The sequence below is a fragment of the Microtus ochrogaster genome, chromosome 22 (genome assembly GCF_000317375.1).
Source record: "Microtus ochrogaster isolate Prairie Vole_2 chromosome 22, MicOch1.0, whole genome shotgun sequence".
NCBI lineage: Eukaryota > Metazoa > Chordata > Mammalia > Rodentia > Cricetidae > Microtus > Microtus ochrogaster.
This window is the reverse complement of record NC_022023.1, coordinates 20,109,030-20,118,337: the sequence shown is the minus strand read 5'-3', so window position 1 is coordinate 20,118,337 and position 9,308 is coordinate 20,109,030. Positions and strand designations below refer to the sequence as shown.

The 9,308-nt window shown below is 36.6% G+C and overlaps 1 protein-coding gene across 4 annotated transcripts in view; it reads right to left on the bottom strand.

Annotated features, from left to right (window-relative positions):
* Nucleotides 1-9,302, bottom strand: part of Chd2 (chromodomain helicase DNA binding protein 2) — a 131,569-nt gene extending 122,267 nt beyond the window's left edge. For 2 of the 4 annotated variants that reach the window (XM_005357759.3, XM_013350226.2), the window contains exons 1-3: nt 9,207-9,302; nt 6,991-7,058; nt 6,395-6,481 (exon numbers count right to left, since the gene is read on the bottom strand). The gene's annotated coding sequence lies outside the window, so the exon portion shown is untranslated. The other 2 variants (XM_026784344.1, XM_026784345.1) reach the window with 2 other exon arrangements.
* Nucleotides 9,303-9,308: the final 6 nt, after the last annotated feature.

Here is a 9,308-nt window from a genome sequence, read left to right as displayed (position 1 = left end):
GCTACCCAGAGTCTCCTGACAAGGGAAAGGCACCAAAAAGCCCAACTCAGCATTCTTAGCGGCTATTACAGCTTCCTCCCCTGAAGTTGCAAGTCAAGTCCCTACCTAAGCACTTAACCTTTGACCATAATAGGCACAAACTCAGCTTGTGTGGTGGACATGTCATCATCCCTTGCCTACAATCTATAAGATCTCCTTGCTTTGGTTTGGGAGCATGACTTCTCAGGCCTAGGTCACTGAGGCCGGTCACTGGGAGCTGCTTTGCTCAATACACCTCTTGTTATACATTTCTAACTTGGCTCGATCTGGCATAATGAGTTGGTGGAGAAACTTATTATGGGAAGGAGAAAACCTATTAAGAAATCTAAGTGGTATAGCACTTAACATATGGAAACCCTGAATTTAAAATAAACAAAAATATAGAGACAAACAAAAAACTTGAAGTTAAGGTCATGCCAGCACTCAGGGGGTTGAACCAAGAGTGTTTAATGTCAGCGTAGGTTATATACAGGAGACTAGTCTCCACCAAGGACACAGTGAGATGTGTGTCACAAGGTAGAAGTATTTGCTGACTAGGAGGACGACAGGTACTCATATGGAAAAAAGAGAACTCACATTGGTTTTCTCTGATCTACAAACACACAAAACATTTTTAAAAACCTTAATATCAAACTGTAGCAATTAAGGTTTAAAAAAAACTTAATGTTTAAGAATTAAGCTATCAAACAAACTTCTTAGGAATTGTTTGCAAGTGCCCTCTCTATTTATGTACCAAATCTAATTCATTATTTGTATAGTATAAACAAGAAATATAGCAATGATCTGTCTAGAAGTTACTATTAAGGTAGGTACTAAAATATCTACATAAAAAAGCAAAGCAAAACAATTGTCTCCAAATTTTTAAACCTCTAGTGTAGACTGACCTTAATAGAAAGAAGATTTTTGTGAATTGTGAATTAAGTCAACCGTAACACACAGGAAACTAAACTGACTCAGGACAAGGGATGCCAGCCAGTAAGAGAAAGAAGGCTTCCCTAGCACATGAGTTCCTTGGTTCAAACTAGTATCATTAAAAGTAAACAATAATCTGATTGTCCTTTTTAAGAAGTAGGAAATGTTTAAGAAATATTGGATAGCCGGGCAGTGGTGGCACACGCCTTTAATCCCAGCACTTGGGAGGCAGAGGAAGGCGGATCTCTGGGAGTTTGAGACCAGCCTGGTCTACAAGAGCTAGTTCCAGGACAGGCTCCAAAACTACAGAGAAACCCCTGTCTCGAAAAACCAAAAAAAAAAAAAATATATATTGGATAAAAAGAAAATGTTTCTAGCACTTGTAAGAGAACTTCATCATAGTGGTCTAGTAATACGATTTTTTTTTTTTTTTTAAATTTTCAAGACAGGGTTTCTCCGTAGCTTTTTGGTTCCTGTCCTGGAACTAGCTCTTGTAAACCAGGCTGGCCTCAAACTCACAAAGATCCGCCTGCCTCCGCCTCCCGAGTGCTGGGATTAAAGGCCTCCGCCACCACCACCCGGCTAGTAATATGATTTTGACTAAGTCACCATACCAATCAATCCAAGAAATTTTTAGGTTCTGAAACCACCAAAAGAAGGTTTTTGATCTCGCTTTACAACAGAGTGGAAATATTAACACTGATGAAATCTAGCACAGGTTCTCCTTTCTCAAAGTTGAGAAAATATGGAATAGTATTTTGTCACCCTTCAAAATGGGATGAAAAGTCCAGTTCAGTTTAAGTAGAACAGCAGTCTGATTTTCTGCAAATTCTTACCTGTCTCAGATTTTAAAATGTACTTTGTGATATAAAAATAAACTTTAGGGAATATAAATACGCAGATAATGCTGGCCCTTTGACAGTAAAGGTCAAGAACAACTATGTTGCTTCTTTAATCCCTTGAATGTTTAAACTCTAACATTAAAATCTAAGAACTCTGAACTTTGAGAAAATGTTAACAAAGACAGGATAGCGAGACATTTGCAAGGCACAGAGGGAGTACTGTGGAAATCCAAGCATTTTTGTCCAGCCTGATCAGTCCCAAAATAAAATAAAACAAAGGCATTAGAATCTCTTAAGAAAACTGCTTTAAGCAGGGTGGTGGTGGTGCATGCCTTTACTTTAATTCCAGCACTCGGGAGGCAGAAGCAGGGAGATCTCTTGAGTTGGAGCCAGCCTGGTCTAAAAGAGCTAGTTCCAGGACAGGATCCAAAGCTACAAAGAAACCCTTTCTTGAAAAACCAAAAAAGAGAGAGAATTGGTTAAAAACAAAAATCAAAAACGCAGGTATGATGGTTGACACCTGTAATCTCTTAACTCCAGACTAAAACTATGTCTAATACATATTTACATACACACACACAAAGTATGTATTTTAAAACCACCTTGGTAATCTGAATTGAAAGGATTATGATTATTGGTACACATTAACTATTTAAATCTTGTGGCTAAAGAGATGACTCAGAAGTTAAGGTACTTGTTGCTCTTCGGTAAAACAAGGGTTTGGTTCCCAGTACCCCAAATGATGGCTCACAACCATCTTTAACTCCAGTTTGAAGAGAATCCAATAACCTTTTATAATCTCCAAGTGCACCAGGCATGCACACAGTGCAAATACATACATGCAAGCAAAACACTCATTCTCATAAAAGGTTTTAAATCTTAAGAAACCCTGAATTTATTTCCTGCAACCCACAAGGTGAAAGAAGCCTATTCCTCAAGTTGTCCTTTGACCTTCAAATTCAAATTTGCAAACACACAAATATTAAAATAAATTTAAGGTAAAAATGTCTCCTGAAGCACAGACCTCTGGAGATTTATTAAATAATGTATAAATCCTAGCAAGAAATGCCTTTTTAAAAATCCAGCTCACCCCGCCACACCCGCAAAAGCAAAAGCAGGCAGATCTCTGTAAATTCACGGCCAGCATGGTCTGCAAAGTGAGTTCCAGAGCTATTACATAGAGAAGTGTGGGATGGATGGAAGGAAGGAAGGAAGGAAGGAAGGAAGGAAGGAAGGAAGGAAGGAAGGAAGGAAGGAAGGAAGGAAAATAATCAGGCCGCCTATCACAAAAGATTTGTAATATTCTTAAATTTAGGGTATAAGACATGACTCCTGGCACTGGTAATGCCAGCACTTTCAATGCTAAAGTAGAGCTAAATTGGCTCAGAGCTTAACTGTGTTTTGATGTCCAAGCCTAACAATCTTCATGGAAGAGCCAATTCCTAAAGGCTGTCCCTGACCTCCATGTTCACACAAGTACATAAACACAATTTTTTAAAATAAAAAGGCTGGGAAAAGCTCAGCGACCATGTTTTTCTGCCATGTACAAGTCCACAAATGCAGAAACAAGCAAAAAAATTGAAAAATGTTAATTATAGCAAAAATAGCCTTTGAAAATAAATTTTGCATTAAACCTAGAAGGGGGAGAAATCTGTGAACTGAGGTCATTTACCTTTGAAATGCAGAAATCTTTCTATGAAAAGAAATTAAAACATAGAAGGCATAAAAACTAAATCTTGTTTATAATCAAGGTCAACTGTAAACATGAGAACAGTCACCTTTGAATGTTTACTACAGTAGAACAAAATTTAAATGTTTTTATAGCAGAAATCTAAATCTTCACTGCTTACAGAGAATGTTTTTTTGAGGCTGATGACCTTGAACGTCTGAGTTCCTTGCCTCCACTTCCCAAGGGCTAGAAATAGGGATGTACACCACCAAGCAGCTTTCTGCAGTGCTAGAGATTGGACCCAGGGCTCTGTGCAAGTTAACAAAGCCCCCTATCACCTGAGCTGTATCTTCAGACTCAATTTCATACTTAATTACTTTTCTGGTATCTATATTAACACTGTAAATATTTGGGAATACATCAAAACTATATAGGCAACTGTCCTATGTTTTATTATTCTAGCAGTGTTACAACAGACATAATTCCCAATAAGCAATGGGGTAAAAAAAAAAAAAACATTCCAAAGCCAAAATAGTCCTCGGAATTATTTTTAATCACACAATTTAAGAGCAAAGAGATGAAAGCTGTACACTCTAAACCCTTCACACAAATTAAAAGATTCAAGACTCCAGAATAAAAGTCAAGATTATATACCCTATTTACATTATAGGTGAAGAAGCATCCTGATTGCTCGATCATCACATACATACATCTGATTCAACAGTAAAATGTCAAAGGACAAATGAAACAGATTTTTAAATGGTCAAAAAGCAATGGGAAAACCGAAAGAAAACTTACATTATAACCACCTACATCACATATTCAAAACTATGTCAGTTTCATGATCCAAAAATCACTTGTGATTAGCTGCAACACAGCTTCTTTTAATTTTTTGCTATATTAATCCTCTAACGTTATGGAAACATTAAATGTATTCCAACATAACACAACTAGATATGGATATTTTTAATTAAAAAAAATTAAGGAATTTGTCCAAAACATTAAGATTACGTATTCATTACTACAGTTTTTAAGTAGAAAATACTTGACCAAAAAAAAAAATTTACCTTGATGATATAATAAAATTATTACATATACCTTTGTAGGTCAAATAATCCCATCTACATAAGATTCTGACAACTACCCTCATGTGCCAGTAAACTTTTCCATCAAATTAGCTTGAGTAATTCACACACTAAATATAATCAGTATCATAAAGATAGTAATAATATATGGTTCTTCATAAAAATGTAATTTATTTATCTTGGTTATAAAAGTTGTCTCAAAAGGCTAGGAATTAAGTTAGCAGTTATTACATCACTTACTATGAAAAAAGCTCAAAATTTCATTTAAAATTTCTAACCTTCAGCCGGGCGGTGGTGGCGCACGCCTTTAATCCCAGCACTCAGGAGGCAGAGGCAGGCGGAACTCTGTGAGTTCCAGACCAGCCTGGTCTACAGAGCTAGTTCCAGGACAGGCTCCAAAGCCACAGAGAAACCCTGTCTCGAAAAACCAAAAAAAAAAAAAAAAAAAAATTCTAACCTTCAGCTTTTACTTTTTCTGTTAAAATTATAGCTCTAAGCCGGGCGGTGGTGGTGCAGGCCTTTAATCCCAGCACTCAGGAGGCAGAGGCAGGCGGAACTGTGAGTTCAAGACCAGCCTGGTCTACAGAGCTAGTTCCAGGACAGGCTCCAAAACCACAGAGAAACCCTGTCTCGAAAAACCAAAAAAAAAAAAAAAAAAAAAAAAATTATAGCTCTAAGAAGGCCATTATAAACATATTGCCTCTTTAGCTTAACTTTTAACAGCATCATAAAAAATACCTTATTCTCAATGTCTATAGCAATATCCAACAAATGCCAACTACACATTCTATCAGTTGCAATGAGAAAATCATAATCTTAACATGTTACAATATAAGATTAAAGAAGATACCTTTGTGTAGTCTTATCCTCGAAAGATTATAGATTTTAAGCCTATTATTTTCTTTTGTATACAATACGAACTTCAAAAAATGCAAAAATACTTCATTAAGCTAACATAAAGACAATAAAAATACGTCTATTAACATTATTACCTATTTGAATCAAAACCAAGTAACACAAATTTAATTTTCTGTAGATTTCCAACATAAGTGAATGTGCAACCCATTTTAATTAATTCATTGCTTAATTTTTTTCCCCAAAGTATCACATATTTTCTCTGGCAATTACTTAAAATAATTGAATATTATTTCTGGATTCAAGCTTGCATGAACAGATTTACTTATGTATAGTAGTAGTAAATTTTCTTCATTCACCTTAATATTCACCTATTAAAATATAAACGCAGTTTGCTCATAGTATGCTAAACACAAAACCTTTTGTGCTTCAAATTATTTCTCTTTCGGGTTCAAAAACAATAACCAAGATTCATGATGGAGGACAGGGCTTAGTTTAATGGAAAATCAGTTTATTTTTGCACTTGTTGAAAGAACAAGCTAGTAATGAAAAATAATTTAGCCATAAAATAACAAAGACATCAAAATTTGTTTTTAGCTTTTGAAATACAGTTCTTTTAGGAAACAAGGGGAATAATAATGATGAAATTTCTCAGGCAGGTGCTGCATGATGGGCAGAGAAGGTGCTAAACAGTCCATCTTTCAGACTGCAAGAACTGCACTGGTTTAACTCGGAGATTTAACCCACGCAAAGGCAAGCACCATTTTATTGGGAAGACCAAATAAATGTCTTACTACTGGATATAATCGTATGCATTCATATAAATTTATAGTATCAACTGTTTTAATAGTTAACACAAAGTATTTTAGTTTAGGGTAAAAATATTTTGCCATTTTTATATAAGCAGTCTGTTTGACTCATTGACAAATTTAATGATATTTTTCTACTCAAATGTTAGAAAATGTTCAAATATGATGATTAAAAAAACTTACTTGCTATATAAAATATAGAACTTCCCAGGGACTCTCCTTTATTCTTAAAGATAAATCTCTATTGTCTCCGTCTTCAAAATGGCACACCTTTTGAGGAAAACAAATCATATTCTAAAAAACGTCCTGACGAAGAAGTAATAAATAGAAATGTGAGAACTTTATACAGAACAAAAACTACTATCAATGCTTAGATCAAACTTAAAGACTGCTCGAAAAGCTTAGCCTAAATTTCCTTAAATACTTAAAATGTTAAAAATCATTTGCATGGTATCTTAAAGCGGTGAAAGGGGGAAAACATTTTTGGTCCACGTCTGGCTGCAAAAGCTTGTTAACAAAATTAAACAAAGTCTTAAAAGACAGGCAGTATTATTTTAAGCTATTCAAAAGTACATTACATTACAATGGCTATACAAATATTCTTAACCACTTAGTAAAAGGGCTTCTTGAAGATTTTTTAAATTTCAGATATATATTCATTCAATCACTTTTTAAAACAATAAATATTAACTGAACGCTAGGAATACAGTTATTCAAAAGGCAAAACAAAAATCTAGCAAATTAATTTTATGTTAAACCAACATATTTACCAATCTTACCTGGGGGAAAAAAGCTGTATTTATTCAGAATCATCAGCAACCACACTAATTATAATCTGGTAAATTACCTTTAAAAAAAATAAGAAAAATAATTTAAGTGTTTTGATTTTTACAGACATATTGGCAAAAGACTCGGTATGATGAAAGGAGGAAAATATTCCAAAGACAAGATCCAGGGGGAGATGGGTGGACAAGAGGTGGGGAGACAGGACCTGCACATTTGGGCTGTAGTTAGTCCTATCTTTAATGTCTATCAGTCTTTGTTTTCTTCATTTGGCACTGTACTGAGAAATCCTAGACATTAAAACATTGCAATCCATAAGAAATACAAAAATTCAAATGACTACCAATTTGCTTTCCTTTTCCCTTCTTAAAAATCAAGTAATAACCAAAAGCATAGAAAAAGTTGGCAATTTTAGAGAAAGCCATCATCTTAAATTTCTCTTTACCATCTACAAATACCTCTTACATTTAAGAGCATTAAAAATCAACTACTCCAGGAGAAATTAGTGAACTTAAAATGGCCACTGGTTACTTTAAATTTTAAACTACAAGCTATTTGATCTCACCAAATGGGATATTAGTTTTGTCTTTTAAGCAGCTCTAAAACTTGTGGTATCTATGACCTTCATTCAATTTCAAACGAGGGTCCAGAATATTTTGTCTTTTTCCTGCCCAATTTATCATGAAAGATCCTAAGACCTTAAACTGCTAGTAGTTACTTTTACATTTTCCTAGTCAAAAAGGTTTCTGAAGAGCTACGAATTCCAAATCTCTTTAAAACAACTTTCAGTGATAAAACATTTCAAAGCGTTCATTTCAAAAAACAAAATTAGTACTTCAATTCTGTGAAAGCAAGGTATGCGCAACTCATATACCGTGCACTAACCTATAAAAGGTATTCCAATTGTTTTTTACAGGAAATACCCTATGAAACATGGTCCAGTCAACCCGTATCTTTGATTTTCGATGGACTACGTAAGTCTCCCCAACATTGTCTTTACGCAATTCTTCACCTTTATAGCACAAGGGTTCCGAAGAATAAAAGTCAAATTCAAAAATGCACAAAGGTCTGTACATTCCTAGATGCTTCTCCTAACAATTAAACTTGAATTATCTCAAGTATTTTTAAAGAAAACTGCGGTTTTCGTTGCAACTGTTTTTTCAACCCTGTTCCGTTTTTAAGCACATCTCGACTTTATACTTGCAACAAATGCAACAAATATGGCCCCTCTTCATCGCCCATCACGGCCAGTCCTACTTCACTATTTACACTATGGAAAGTAACTTCCGGAACAATTGTGCTATTACAATATTCCTTTATAAAACTTTTTCGATTACGATTTGAAATACTATAATTCTGTCTTTTTAAATAACAAGATGAATTTTAACTTTTAAAGGGTAGCAACTGACTCAAGAACGTTTTAACACTCAGGTGGGAGAAAAGTTACCCATTAGGACTCTTTCCATTCACCGAAAAAAAAGTATCCAACAGTATAGTTAGGCTCAAATATCAGGATGCCAAATGGTCTAGGCAAAAGCACTCGGTAAAAATAAGATGTATTCATCAAACGTCATTACCTAGTACCGAAATTATCAAATCTACTTCCATTAAACTGCCTTGTTGCCGTCGTCATGTTTGAAATACCAGAAGCACTCCTGTAACTTGCCTTTTCTAAAAGACAACAAACGTCACAGACGTTTTAACGAGCAGTAAGATACCTTTGCATCTAGAAAACAGTCCTTCTCAAAAACAGCTTGGAAAGAGTTAAAAGCCAACACCCAACAGGGAGATGGGGGAAAGGACAAGTTTTATTATGGTTTAAGCGAAGTAAGACGTTCCATTGTTCTTTTAAATCCGGTCCTGAAGATGGGTTCCCACCTCACCGGGAAGAGATTTTTAAGAGGCCGTCTCCGGAGGCTTGTTGTTGTTTCACGCTTAGAAAAATAACTCACCCGAGGAGGCAGGGGCTCCGTGGCGCGGCCGCCGCCCTCTCCCCGCAGCCTCGGAGGACAGCCCGGAGGACGGCAGGCTGTGCAGAGGGAACGCGGGGGTCCGACCACTGCCCGGGTGGCTTCGGCTCTCGGCGGCTGCACCCGGGGCTGCGAGTGGAGAACCGGCGAGCAACCCGCAGCCCCTCCCGCCCGCCCTCAAGGACGTCGTGCTTTTCCTCCCAAGGACAAAGGACAATAAAGGGAGCGGGGGAGCAACTCACCGGGTCGAAGCGCGGCCGCCAGCGCCTTCGGCTCACTCTTCCCCGCGTCTCCGGGACTGCTCGCCCGCCGCAGCCTCCCGCCCACGGCGCCGGCCGCCCCCC